This window comes from Castor canadensis, chromosome 16 (assembly GCF_047511655.1).
Source record: "Castor canadensis chromosome 16, mCasCan1.hap1v2, whole genome shotgun sequence".
Taxonomy (NCBI): domain Eukaryota; kingdom Metazoa; phylum Chordata; class Mammalia; order Rodentia; family Castoridae; genus Castor; species Castor canadensis.
In genome coordinates this window covers 19,045,154-19,060,503 of record NC_133401.1, presented here as the reverse complement: position 1 = coordinate 19,060,503, position 15,350 = coordinate 19,045,154, and the positions used below count along the sequence as shown (strand labels likewise).

General features: G+C 44.2%; 1 protein-coding gene across 4 annotated transcripts in view; it reads right to left on the bottom strand.

Annotated features, from left to right (window-relative positions):
* Positions 1-15,350, bottom strand: part of Zswim9 (zinc finger SWIM-type containing 9) — a 30,819-nt gene that overhangs the window by 6,093 nt on the left and 9,376 nt on the right. The window lies entirely within an intron of this gene.

Below are 15,350 nucleotides of genomic sequence, written 5' to 3'. Positions count from 1 at the left end.
TAGACATGGTTCAAGTGGAGACATGGCACCTGCCTAACAAGTGCAAAGCCCAGAGTTCAAACTTCAGTACTAGAAAAAAAAAAAAGAAAAAAGAGAGAGAAAAGTAAACAGAAAAATGTATGTGTCTTAAGATTTTCCCAAAACTAGCCAACTTAGCCAATTAGAAGCTGACTTCCACTCTTAAAGAAAACACTCATTTCTAATCTTGGGTTTTCTCCCTAGAGAAGGGCATATAAGCATCTCTTGCACATGACTGATGAACACGTGTTCATCAAACAAACATTTACTGGGCACTCACTGAGTGCCTGATACCATGTGAGGCCTTGAGGAGAGAAAGGGACAAAGGCAGGCTGGCCAAGTCTCCATGAGCAATGGGACAGTCAGCACTGGTTTCAGCTGGGCAGCACAAAGAAAAACAGACACTGTAAAATTATCACTCCCCCATTTTTTGAATGGGGAGATTGAGACGCAAAGCAGTCTTTAAGGACCTCAGGGAATGTGGTGGCATCTCTGGGCACAAGGTGGTAGCAGAGGAATGCATCTACCAGAGATAGCCAATCCTATAAATGCTAGCATGGGGAACCTCAGCTCTCAGTGCTGTCCACCTACACCTCTGCCTATGTGTGAGTACATCCTTCCTTCTTCACTTGGTCAGAGTGATACCATACTCCACTCTATCCTCAAGAAAAAAAATTGAGGTATGGAATCTAGGCACAAGTGATAGAATACCTGCTTAGCAAGGGCAAAGCCCTGAGTTCAAATCCCAGGGCAAGAGAGAGAGAGACAGACATATAGACAGGGAGACAGAGATATAACAGATGGAGAGACCTCAACATATCACTACCAGGATCTCCCAATGAAGGAAACAACACAGGATATTTGGTGATGAATAAATTTACAAAAAATTGAGGGAATAAAAACAAAAGCTAAAGATGGACTTCTGACTTTCTGGGTACTATCTCTCTTTCTCTCTCTCTCTCTCTCTCTCTCTCTCTCTCTCTCTCTCTCATTTCTATACACACACACACACACACACACACACACACTTAACCTTCACCTAACAACCCTACAAGGTAATGTTTATTATCACCCCCATTTACAGATTACCCATTCATACTGTATTCAATGTCCTACAGCCATGAATGGGCAGCCAGAATGCATGCAAAGCTTTTAAGACATATCAGTACAAATACAATCAAGTTGGCAGCTGTCCCTGTGTCCTCCCACAGATGGCTGGTCTGATGCAAAAGTAGGCTTTACAGTGTGGGGAATGTTTCCATCAGGAGCTAGAAATAGACCAGCTGAATCTGAACATCATGAGGTGTTCTCTGTGTATCTTCAGAGCAGGATGAATGTGACCCCATGTTCAGAGGGGGCTTTGAGAGGACCTTGGTGACACAACTCCTATAACGCCTTTTGCCCTTTGCCAAGTGATTGCAGTTCTCCCCTTCCTGGGCACTTTCCACACCCCTTGCAGGGAGTCAGGGTTAAGTGACTTCCTCTGGCCAATGAAATATGAGGGTCAGTAACCTCAGGATGGCATTTCCAGGCAGAGGCCTTAACAACCCTGACAGATACAGTAATTATGTTGATATCGGCTGCCTGTACTCTGGGGTTTCTGATGGACAGATAAGCAGTCACCCCTGTTCTTCTCAAGGTGGCCAAGAAGTAAACATGAATAAGTTAAGCCATTGGGAATGGAGAGTTGGTTGTCACTCACGCCCTAATGTGTCCTTTCAAGAGAGAAAGAAATGGGTGCTCACTTTTCGTCTTCTTTTAAAAGTTAAGTGATTTGAATGTATGGAAGTTCATGTGGTCTGACAGTCAAATAGTGACAAGATACACAAAAAGTCTGCTTGTGTCTTCTATCCCCCACTCACTTGTCCTACTCCATCCATATTTCTTGGCATTTTTTTTGCAGTGCTGGGATTTGAACTCAGGCCTTCACCTTGAGCCACTCTACCAGCCCATTTTTGTGATGGGTTTTGTTCGAGATAGGGTCTTATGAACTATTTGCCTGGGTTGGCTCCAGGTAGTCCTCTTGATCTCTGCCTTCTGAGTAGCTAGGAATACAGGTGTGAGCCACCAGTGCCTCGCAATTGTTTTATAATGAGAATATAATCAAACACATCTATAATTCTTTTTCGTTTGAGACAGGGTCCTAATATATAGCCCAGGTGAGCTTCAAACTCACTATGTAGTCCAGGCTATACTTAAACTTGGTAATCTTCCTGTCTCAGCCTCCCAAATGCTGGGATTCCAGGCTTGTGCCACCACACCTGGCTAACACCTACAATTCTTATTTTCTTCATTTTATACACAACACAGCATATGGTGTGTACTGTTTTGAAACTCACTTTTTTTTAACTAAAAAATGCACTTAAGAAACCTATAATTCCAGCACGGGAGGCCAAGGCCATGAGTTCAAGGACAAAGTGGACTACATTGTCAGTTCCAGACAAGCGTGGGTGACTTGGCAAGACCTTATCTCAAACAAACAAATAAGCAAACAAACAAACAAAAAACTGAATCAAAAAACATCTTCCTAGATTAGTTCCTAGAACTGTCCTCATTCTCTTTTAGTGGTTCATAGTATTTTATGGATGGATGTACCACAATTCTATAAGCATTACCCACTATGACACTTTGGAAATTTCCTACCTGCTGCTGTCACAAATCATGATGGTTAACCTTGTGTGTAAGTATTCCACAGCTGTTTGAAAATGTCTGCAGAGAAATTGCCAGCAGTGGGATGGTGAGTCAAAGGGTGAGTGCTTTTGTCATTTGATGCCCACTGCTAAATTGCCCTCCATCAAGATCATGCCCAGAACTGGCAGCATGGCTCAAGAGGTAGAGTGCCTACCTAGCAAGCATGAGGCCTTGAGTTCAAACTTCATTACCGGCAAAAAAAAAAAAAAAAAAAAGATCATGCCAGTATAACATTGAGTACTCTGAAAAGAAGCACCCTAGGACCAATGTTTACCTTTCTCCGAAGGCAGAGAACATACACAACAGAAGACATTTTCTAGGCAAGTTTTCTGTCTGCCCAGACTACTTTCATATACCTGGGAGCCTGCACAAACAAGATAGTGAAAATGTGACTGGATTCTACTGCAGGTCATCACTGCCACAGGGAAGGTTATAAAAAGGTCTTAACACCTCCCTAGGTAAAGTAGTCACACAGTCTTCCCTACCAACTGTGCCTTATGACTATGGGGCACACTCTCTTGTCTGACCTGCTCCTAAAATCTCCAGCTCAGGAAGTGTGGGTAACTTGGTTTTCCAAAGCAACCTCTGCTACAGTTTGAATATCAGCAGGCCCAAAGGCCACTCCCCGACAAAGGCCCATGTGTTAAATGCAGAGTTCAAGTGGAACCTTATAGGAGGTCCTTAGGTCACTGAGGGGTGACCAGGAAAGATCATGGAACCTCACCTGTCCTCAAAGTGTCTCTCTGCTCTCTGCCTCATGAGGTGAGGAGCTTTCTCTGCCATGTGCTCCCACCACGGTTTGCCTCCCTTGCCAGAGGCCCAAAGCAATGGGGCCACCAGTGCCGGACTGGTACCTCCAGAGCTGTGAGCTAAACAAACCTTTTTCCTTGTACATTGAAAGAGGAAATGCACCCTCCTTCAGAAGACTGCTAGAAAGTGAAAAGAAAATCTAGTCATTGCTTAGCCTGGTGTTAAGATGACAACAAAGAACCCTTTATTGTATTATTAACATATTAACGATACAGAACTCTTTCAATATTTTTTTTTGGTAATACTGGGTTTGAACTCAGGCTTCATGCTTACCAGGTAGGTGCTCAGCCACTTCAGCCATGTCCCCAGCCCTTTTGTTTCAGTTTTTTTTTTTTTTAGATAGGGTCTCACACTTTTGCCCTGGCTGACCTTGGATTGTGATTTTTCTACCACCACCTCCTACATAGCTGGGATTACAGGTGTGCTCCACCACACCCAGTTTTGGTTTGGTTTGGTTTTTGTTTGTTTTATTCTGAGATCGGTCTTGCTAACTTATTTTTTTGCCTAAGCTGGCTTTGAACTGTGATCCTTCCATCTCTGCCTCCTGTGTAACTAGGATTATAGCAGTGAAAAAAAAAAGCCAGGTGAAACTGCATAAAGGTGATGGACTGAATCCCCTCTCTAACTTCACCCTCTCCTGAAACTCAAGCCTACCTGTAGAAAATGGCTTCCTTCCTCCACCACCCAAAAAGAAGGGTGATAAGAAAGCTAACAGACACAAAACTCTAGAAGTAGATGAACAAGTTGACACCTATCCTATCCTAACTCACAAAGATACATGAACCATAAGTGAGCAGGTGAGGGATAGTAAGAACCAACAGCAGAGTACTCCTAAGAGTTGAGCAATACAGGCAGGGAGGGAAAGTTCCAAGAAATCAGGTGAGGGGAGTTGATCTTGAAATCCTCTCCCTCTAGCCTCGGTGTCTCTCCCCTGTGACCAGAGGTTCAGTCTATAAACAGGGTAAGGCAGAAAGGGGTGCGGGTCTTGGGGATATCAGGTCTATCTGAGAATGAGCAAGGGGAGATTCTGAACCCCACATGGGAACTGAGTACATCTCAATAGCTGCATAGCAGCTGCAGCCCTCTTCCCCCATGTGGTACCCAGTAGCCAGCCAGGAGGTGGCAGGAGTTTTATTAGGGGATCTGGCCAGCCCCAGCAGAAGAACAAAAGATACTGACATCTGGCCCTCTACCAAATATAAGGCAAGATATAAAAGAGTGTGCAAAATAAGGCTACTTTGCTAAGTGGTAGTGGTAGAAGTTTGTGTATGTGTGGGGCAGGTGGGAAGGATAAGTTTAAAAATATAGAAATGCAAATTACCTGTACCTGTATATAACACTGTGTTACCCATTGCAAAAGCCATTAGCCACACAAGTATGTTTAAATTTCAGTTACTTAAATTTAAAAAACCCAGTTACTTAGTCATGAGAGCTACATTTCAAATGATCCAAATAAAGCCCCATGAGGCCAGCGGTTACTATACAGCACAGCAGAGATAATATTTCTGTGGTTGCAGAAAAATCAGGCTGGAAGTGTAGCTTGGTGGTACAGCACTTGCCTACCAGGTGCAAGGCCCTGGGTTGGGTTCCATTCCCAGCACTGCCCCCCACCAAAAAATAAAAAAGTTCCACTGGGCAGTGCTGGCTCATAGATATAAAGGTATTTAAGGTATACACGTAACTGATAACTGGGCATGGTGGGACATGATTGCAATCCCAGCTACTCAGGAAGAGGCAACAGGAGGATCAGGGTTTGAAGACAGTTAATGAGACACTATCAAAAAAAGCAAAAATATATATATAAAGCTCTTAAAGAGCTGGGGGTGTGGCTCAAGTGGTAAAGCACTGCCAAAATAAATAAACAAATAATTAAAATAAAAAAGATAAATAAGTAACTGGTAACACCAGTGATTCTGGGTGACTAGGGGATTTTTCATCACACAGCCTTCTGTATCTTTTGATTTTAGAACCACGTGAATGTGTTACATATTCAGAAAATAAACATTGAAATTTTGAAAGGAATAACCTTTCCCTGGTCTGTCCCAGAACTTCCTTTTACTTCTTTCTCTTTTAGGGCAGGGGTTGGTACTGGGGTTTGAACTCAGGGCCTTGTGCTTCCAAGTAGGCACTCTTCCACTTGAGTCACTCCACCAGCTCTTTTTGCTTTAGGAATTTTTTTAATAGGGTCTTGCATTTATGGCTTGAGAGGCCTGGATCATGGATGACAGGTATCTGCCATCATGCCCAGCTTTTTATTGGTTGTAATGGAGCTCACAGACTTTTTTCTCAGACTGGCCTTGAACAGTGATCCTCATGATCTCTGACTCCTGAGTGGCTAGGATTACAGACGTGAGCCACCATACTTGATCTCTCATTTCTTCTAAGAGGATGAAGGTGGAAGGAAGGAGATTAAGGTGATGGTATATGGTAGATGGAGAAAACCTCTTGTGATTGCTTTAAGTGGAGTGGGAAGGGGGTTGAGGGGCAGAGACGATGGGGGCAATGTAACTAATGCACAATATAAGTCTGGTAGGAATGGTCACTATGAAACAACCCCCATCATGAATATATTCCAATAAAAATTTATTTAAAAAGATAAACAAAGAGTATTAAGGTCAACTGCAGATCCAGGTAGTAACCTTGGTTTAGCCTAGATTGCATGACAGCATGGGAAACAGAAGTATAAAGGCAATTCTTTTCCATGGGCAGCTTTAATTTATGAAGCTGCTTTACACAGGAGCCACTCCACAAAGGGTGATTTGGAAGAGCAGCCAAGGCTTATTTATTTCTTGGGGACAGTGGATTATAATCACTGGCTGAGCAAAGACCAGTGGGGTAGGGAGTGCGTGTGTGTACCCCACTTTGCAGAGCAGCAAACTGACTTGGGTGAGGACCCTTACCCTTTCGGAAGGTGGAATTGTTGGGGTGGGGCCTGAGCCTCATTTTCCAAATCAGGGAAGAGTATAGCAGTGAAGACTATGTGCCTGTGAGGATAGGTAAGACACCTAGAAAAATTAGCTAGCATTTGTTGCCCTTAATGCAGAGAAACTAAAGCAGATACCTTAAATGCAACTGAGGCCAATAGGAAAAGGGAAACGGGTATTAGAGAAAAGGTTAGATCAAAAAGAATTAACCTAGAAGGTAACACCCACGCACAGGAAATCAATGTGAGTCAATACCCTGTATAGCTATCCTTATCTCAACCAGCAAAAACCTTGTCCCTTCCTGTTATTGCTTATATTCTCTCTACAACAAAATTAGAAATAAGGGCAAAATAGTTTCTGCTGGGTATTGAGGGGGTGGGGGGGAGAGGGAGGGGGTGAAGTGGGTGGTAAGGGAGGGGGTGGGGGCAGGGGGGAGAAATGAACCAAGCCCTGTATGCACATATGAATAATAAAAGAAAAAAAAAAGACTATGTGCCTGGATCCAGACTGTGGATCCAAAGTCTCTTGCCTTGAAGTAGCTGTATGACCTTGCACCAGTTACTTGACCTATCCATGCCTCAGGTTTTTTTTTTTCCTGCCATATTGGGGACTGAACCCAGAGGCTCCTACTTGTATGCTGTACCATTTGAGCCATGCCATCAGCACTTTTGTTTTGACACAGGGTCTTGCTAACTTTATACCTGGTATGGCCTTGTACTTGAGATCCTCCAGCCTCCATCTTCCAAGTTGCTAAGTGATTCAGTTACCTTGTTTGCAAAATAGGGACGAGAATGGTGGATTCCTTCCTCATAGGATTGGGGTAAGATTTTACAGTATGTAAAACATAGTAAGTGATAAGAACTACCCCTTGCCACCATTCTGCAGCCTGAGCTGCAGCTGGTTTCATCCCTTGCAGAACAAAGCCCACTGTCCCTGATCTCCCACCACTGTCCTTTGCCTGCCCCTAGACCTTGCTTCAGCAGCTGGTCTTACCCCTTGAAGAACAAAGCCCCACTGTCCCTTATCTCCTGCCACCTCCCTTTGCCTGTCCCTAGCCCTTGCTTGCTCCCAAATGCTACTTAAGGCCAGACCTGCCAAGAAAAGCTGCTGTGCCATTTTTTCTTCTTGGCCAGCCAGCCTGCTTATTAAACTTTTGGACATGAGATTCCTCTTGTGAGCCTCCTTTGTGTGCAATGTGTGGTGTTTTCCTCACATTTTGGTGCCATGACTCGGATCCAGGTGAGCTTCCAGCATTGATCTTGCTCTCCCAATCAGTAAATTCAGGCCCTCCCGATATACACTGCACTCCTAAGCCTACTTTGGGCAGAAGGCAGACATCCCCTATATAGGGGTGCCTGTCCAGGGGATTATACTGGCCTGCCAAAGCCACGTAGGCGGGAGCTGATTTCCTTAAGCCTGAATGAACTTACTGGGATCTGAGCTGCTTTCCTGGGACCCCTGACCCCAGACTAATGCCGCCATCGCCACTGTCACTCACAGGGAACCTCCTCAAGGCCAGTGAGTTCCCATTACTCGCCCACCACCAGTTAATTTCCTCTGTCCTCCCTTGGTGAGTTCCCTTGTGCTGCCGCGCCAAGAGTCGTGGTTCTTTCTCTCTCTCGGTTGGTCGAAAATCCTAGTACTAGGTCCTGGCTCACTCACCCCAGGAACCAGGTTCCTGGGGCATGGACAATCCTCTCAGTGAAGACGTTCCCTTCTGTTTCATCCAGGAAAGCAATATCTTGGGGACGCCCACCATATTCTTCCTCGGACAGGGCCTCACCATGGGGACTGGGCCTTCCAAAATTCCCTCCGACACTCCTCTGGGCTGCCTACTGGCCAACCTCAAGCCCTTACAGCTCTCACCTAATCTCAAAGCCCAAAAACTAATTTTTCTTTCCAATCAGGCTTGGCCACAATACCAGTTGGATAATGACTCAAAACACATTCTCAGGGATCTCTACATCTTCTGTGAACGCATGGAAACATAAAAGGAGATCACCTATGTCCAGGCCTTCTCTTACCTCTGCTCTAAGCCTTCTCTCTGCACCTCTTGCTCCCCTGTCCAAGTCCTTCTGGCCATAAAAACTCCAATTAACATCCCTGAGTCTAAAACCTTCCCTTCCTTCGACTCTGCCAACAAACCAAATCCTCTCCCAAACCTCCTCCTTCCCCATGTAAGCAGACTTCTTGTGCTGCTCATGCTGCTTGTCTCTTCCTATCTTCCTGAAGGACTTTCCCCGTCATGGAGTTAAACAAGCTACTCCTTGCCAACTCTGGCCTCAAGGTGATTCCGGCTCTGGGGAGCTCATGCTCCCTTCCTGTGGGCTGAGACCAAGCCTGGGATTTATTCATGTACACCTCATGCTACATTGGCAGAGTCCTGTTTGATTATGGCATCTGATGACTGCTTCTCTTCCCCTCCCTGCCATCTAATGCCCTTTTTTCCTGAGACAGCAATCGGAAAATGGAGGTTTCATGTTGCTGAAAGTGTTCAGTAGCAGTCAATGGGAGCAACCGAGAGGCACAGGTGATGGCTAATCCCTCAGGTGTGTGTCATGCCTCCAGGCTCTGCCTTCCCCTCCCTTACCTAAGATGTCAAGACACCTTTTCTGCTTCCTCCATGGTCTCACTGTACGTCCTTTGTCTCTGTCTGCCTTCCCCTCCCTGGGCTTACTGAGACCCTGCCTCCCATGAAAAACTTGTAACATGGTACCTTATGACTTAAGTTATTCCAACTAGTTTGCCAGGCTTCTCAATCTAAAGTAACTTTAAATCAGCTGCTTTACAAAAGCTCTTACAAAAAACTGCAACTGCCATGCTCACACCCTAACTCCGCCCCCACAAGGGGAGGAGGGAAAACAAACAGGCATGCTGGTGCACAGGATGTCAGCTCCTGGACACAGCAAAAACGCCTGCCATAGCCAATAAAATCCATAGAGAGAACCCAGCACATCCTGGGCCACCAGACACACATGGCGATGGCTGCAGCCTGCCGCCACTTCCCCTAGAATAAACGCACGCAGAGTACACAGGAAGGGGGGAGGGGCGATGGGCCGCAGGATCAGGACTAGGCAGACAGGTTCGCTTGTCCTGGGTGTGTATGGAGCGAGTGGCACCTTGCACAAGCCCTGCTCCTAGCCCCACCTCACACCTAGCACCAGAACCAGCCCTTATAAGCCAATTGTTAACTCAAGGTTATAGTCCCCAAAATAACACATTACTGTGGTCTCTAAACTTCTCATTTAAAATTTCCTATACTTTCGGCCTCAACATAAATTTTTCCCTCCAAATATTAACACTAGTTGTCCCATATGGTACTGTTATTGGCCCAAAATGCCCTCTGAATACCCTTCTCTAACTTTACACATAATCTATTCCTTTATTAAAAAGGTAGCCTTTATTAAAGAGGCTGCCTGATGTTAGCTAAAGGGCAGGATCCTAACATCTTATTCTTTCTAGATGGGATCTGCACCTTCCAGTCTTCTGGCTTGTAGATGTCAAAAGCTTTGTACTGAGGCCTGGCCTCAATATGCCTTGGGTGACCAAGAGAAGTGGCCTTCACAGGGTTTCTTAAATTACAATACCATACTCCAATTAGACCTTTTCTATAAAAGAAAAAAAGTAAACTGAGGTCCCCATACAAATTTTCTTTCCTCTCAAATTGGCTCCACAATTACTATTTAGATACTCAAACGCTGGCCATTCTTTGTAAGCCACAGGATAAACATGGAAAGGAGGACCAAAAAAGCTCCTTCTCAATGACAAGGCCCACCCCTACTGCTGCACCCTCTGCCCTACCTTCTAAGCCACTCCAATATTCAAAACGTCCTAATGGGTGCTTCCCCCTTCAACAGGTAATGGTAGGAAGAGGGCGAGTCTATGTCCCCTTCCAGCTATCAGATCTAAGGAAAATTTAAAAACATCTGGACAGCTGTACTGATGCCCAGGCAAATATATTCAAGCCTTTATCTCTGTGATCCAAACCTTTCAATTGACATAAAAAGATATTATGCTTCTACTAGACCAGACTCTTTCTCATTAGAAAAACAATGGGTTCTGGCCCAGGCCACTCAGGTTAAAAATGATTATCATTTACAATAATCCCCAATACTAGTGATACCTAGAAATGAGGAAATAAAATACAAGTACCTACAGGGGCACAGACAGTCCCCTTAACTGATCCACACTGAAAGGGACTAATGACATAACTCAAGCAGTAGAGTGCTACTTTGCAGGCATAAAGCCCTGAATTCAAATCCAACACAGCTAAAAAAAAAATTGGGGGCTGAGGAAGTAGCTCAGTGAAAAATGTCTGCCCAGCATGTGCAAAGCCCTGGGTTCAATTCCTCAGCATTGCTAAATCAAAAAATGGTAAAAAAGATAAATGGCATTAAGGTCACTTCAGCCATCTCATAGTGGAAGAAAGTAGTTTAACTTAGACCAGATCCCTCATTCTTCAAGTGAGGAAACTGAGGCCCAGAACAGTTTAGAGACCTGCTCTCCGTCAGATGTCAATGTAAAATAACAACTTTGCTTTACAGCAACACCCTAAAAAATCCCCTTACCTTTCTAAAACATCTTAAGGAGGCTATCAGAAAACATACCACGATGGACCCAGAGTCACAGGTGAGAGAGGGTCTTCTCAAAGATAAATTTCTAACAGTCAGCCCCTAATACTTGTAAAAAATTCAGTATATGGCTGAAGGAGAAAAGTCATTGGATCAACTAATACAACTAGCCATATCTATATATTATAACTGGGACATTACTAAAAGAGAGAAAGATAAGAGATATGACCTCATTGCTGCCCCCACCCAACTGGGGCCTACATCTCGAGTTTGCTACCATGATGGACAAGAGGGGCACTTCTGCAGAGAAGGCTTAAGGGGGGACAGCCCAGGAGACAGCCCCACCCCCAACCAGGACCCTGCCCTCTCTGCAAAGGTAACCACTGGAGGTTTAAGTGCCCCCATTTCCAGATGGAAGGTGAGATGCCACCTCCTATGGATTGATGGGTCCCAGCCCCCTGTCCACGCTCCACTTCTTGGCATCGATTTTGAGGAGCCTCATGGTAGCCATTATGACAAAAAAAAACAAAAGATCATTTCTGGCTAGACAGTGGAGCTCATTTCTCTGTCTTATCTTTCTCTCCCAGTCCCCAGTCCAATGACAAAGTTATCATTCAGGGCAAATCTGGCCAGCCCCTAGAGCACTAGTTTACCCAGCCTCTGGCCTGCTCTTGGGGAAACTTCCTCTTCTGTCACTCTTTCCTCATAGTACCTAAAACTCCAATGTCCCTGCTGGGATGGGATTTACTATCACAACTAAAAACTCAAGTTCTTCTCCCCCAGGCAGCTATCTCTGCTGCCCTCTCCTTCAGGAACAAATAGATCCCACAATGTAAACTAATGAGATAAATGTAGGGCGAGCCTGGATGGCCCTCCCTACTCAAATAAAACTCAAAAATCCCTCACAGTTTCCACATCCAAAACAACATCCCCTCAAGCCTGAGGGACAATGAGGCCTTCTGCCTATCATAAATTCCTTAGAACACCAAGGGCTACTAATTAGTTACTCTAGTCCACATAATTCAAAATTTTTATAAAAGTTAATTTTAAAATACAAGTTACAAAGTAAACAACTAAAAAGGATATAGATAGACAATAAATGTATTTTTTGAGAAGTTAAAGGAAAAAAATGTTTTTGGATGAGAAAGGATTTTATAAAAAAGGGTTTGTCATAAAGATTGTTTCAAATAGGAGAGATAAAGACAAGCCATCAAAGGGTCTGATATGTTATATAAAGGTCTGAGTAAGTTTTAAAAGTGTGTAATAAAAAGCTTCAATGTATAATAAAGTTAAAGTTAAGTATAGTCTAAGAGTTGCCTAAAAGATTTTTAGGGTCATATCAAACTAAAATCAAATTCTCTATGTCTATAAAATAACAAGGTTATCTTAACATTGTTCTGCTCTGAGTAACATCTACAAAAAAAGTTGCAGAAAAAGACTTTATCAAAGAAATTATTTGTGTTTTCTGTTGATCTTGTCAAACCTTAAGTACTACTAAATCAGAGCTCATTTATGTATTTGCTCATGCAATGGTCTCTTAAATGACCAGCTTATAACTGAGTTCAGTATCTAGATTTTATCTAAATATGGTACAAACATTTACAGAGTTGAAAGTGTCAACTTATGTAAAATGATGAGCTAAATCTCTCTTTTATTCCAATGTTACATTTAACCTGCATCCTGACAGTCAGCCTCTATTTGCCTTTAAAGGTCCCACAAACGCTTCATAGCAACTAACCTGGTCAGTCTTGCCACAAGAGTTTAAAGACAGCCCTCATCTTTGTGGACAGGCCCTAACCAAAGACTTATTAGATTGGCACTACCTAGAGGCCACCCTTCTTCAATGCAGAGCCACAGAGCCCCTTATCTGCAACACAACTGAGTTCCTTTTAAAACTTTCTGGCCTCCGGGAATACAAAGTCTCTAAGGAGAAGGCTCAATTATGTGTCCCTCAGATCACCTACCTAGGTGTGTTCTTAAAGGGACAGACTCACTCCCTGAGTCATAAGTGCATCAACCCAATCTTCTATTTCCCTCTCCCCATACCATAAGACAGCTTACAGCAAGATTGGGAGTTACAGGATTTTGCAGAATTTAGATCCCTAGGTATGCAGTCCCTTAGAAAGACACCTTTTATGCTTCTCCTAATATTCCTATTTGGGTCTTAAATAATCTATGTCCACCATTTCTCTTAGAAAACTTGCCTCCAACAGACTCTGCTCCTCTGGCTGACTACTACCTTATCTTAACCTTCTCAAGGAACTTCTCAAAAAACATACAGAGCAGATCCTGCCCCACCCTATAACAATTTCTATTAAATCAGGGGCTCTTGTTCTCTTAAAGGATCTTCTACCCTCTTTGTTGGGACTTCAGTGGACCAGCCCTCATCTGATCATTCTCACGATACCCGCTGCTGTCAGGCTCAATGGGATCCCCCAATGGCAGCACCTCTTAAGGAATGGACACTTAGAATCCTCTAGGGAACAACATTTCACAGTGGTTCTCCTGGCCAATGCCCATCCTAATGCCTAAGTTTCTTGCTCTCCTATTCTTAAGCTTCCTCCCTTGTATCATACTGCATGTCTGCTACTGCTAATCAAAAACTTAACCAGTTGTACCTCCAGGGATATCAACCTCTCCAAAACCGCCCAGAAAAACTACTGTGAAGGCCCCATCCAGGATGCCACAGGAGCCTGAGGATCCTGCCCCATACAACGACCCCTGCCAGCAGGAAGCAGCTAAACAGACCAATGCTTTGCCCCAATTCCTGATCCTCAGCTCCTACCCTCATCATTATTAAACAAAAAAATGGGGGAAAGGTAAGAACTGCCTCTTGCCACCATTCTGCAGCCTGAGCCACAGCTGGTTTCATTCCTTGAAGGACAAAGCCCACTGTTCCTTACCTCCTTCCACCTTACTTTGCCCGCCCCTAGACCTTGCTTCCACAGCTGATCTCATCCCTTGCAGAACAAAGCCCCACTGTCCCTTATCTCCTGCCACCTCTCTTTGCCTGTCCCTAGCCCTTGCTTTTTCCCAAATGCTACTTAAAGAACTGCTGAGAAAAGTGCCATTTTTTCTTCTTGGCCAGCCAGCCTGCTTATTAAACTTTTGGACATGAGATACCTCTCATAAGCGTCCTTTGTGTGTGATGTGCGACGTTTTTCTAATAGTAAGTGCTTAATAATACTTAGCAACCATTGTCAGTATCTGTGGACAGAGGGCTGGACTTGGGATGGTGGCTTGAATCAGGACTGGGCATGAGATGACAATGGGGAGACTACACTGGACCTGAATCCAAACAGTGGGTTCACATTTCGATTTTACCCTGGGTTGGGACCAGTGTCACATATAAGAGAAAGACACAGCATGATGGAGAAATCAATGTCCTCTCCTCTTTCCTCCCTCCCTTCCCCTCTTTCTTCATTTCCTGTCCACCTTGGCCATGAAGTTAGATCAAAACAGAAGACAGATTTCTCATGGAGGAGAAATCAGTATCCTCAGCACACCAAGCTTGCTCCATCCTCTGGTCAGTCCCTCTTCCTGGGACTCTCTTCCCTCTAATGACAGAATGGGGATCTCTTCCCTCCATCCTGCCTTTTCTGCTTCACCAGTGTTTCCATATAGAATTCTTCCCTGACCTCTCCAATTAAAATAGCACCAGGGGCTGGAGATGTAGCTCAGAGGTATCACTCTTGCCTAGCATGTATCAGGCCCCAAATTCCATCTCAGCACCCCCCCAAAATAACTAAATAAATATCATCTTACACGTTTCCCTCTGCCAATGCTCACCTTCTGGTTTACATTACTTTTTATCACATTATAGTTTCCCGGGTGTTTTTGCTTTGTGAGCATTCATCAAACTGCCCACTAATTATTTGTGCATCTTCTTTTAGATCACACCTTCCATCACCTGGCTCCTCTTCCCTCTAGGACCCAATCCCACTGACATGCTATCCTATCTGGGTGTGTTTTGCCCACTGTTGGTTTCTTCTAATAGAATTGCAAGATGGAGCCCAGCATGGTGCTGTCTACATGTAATCTCAGCTACTCAGGAAGTGGAGACTAGAGGATCTCCAGTTTGAGGCCAAGCTGGATAAAGTTATCCAGAATCAATCTCAAAATAAAAGGGCTCAAGTGGTAGAGCACTTGCCTAGCAAGGGCAAAGAGACCGTGGGTTCTTTTTTTTTTTTTTTTCGTTAATTCAACAACTACAAAAAAGCTACAAAGTGCTTGTAAGAGGTTTCTAGCATTTACCGCTACAAGGTGGCCAACAGCTGTAAGTGCCTACTTAAATTCCAGTTAATGGAAATGAATTCTCTTCCTTTCCTTACTGACT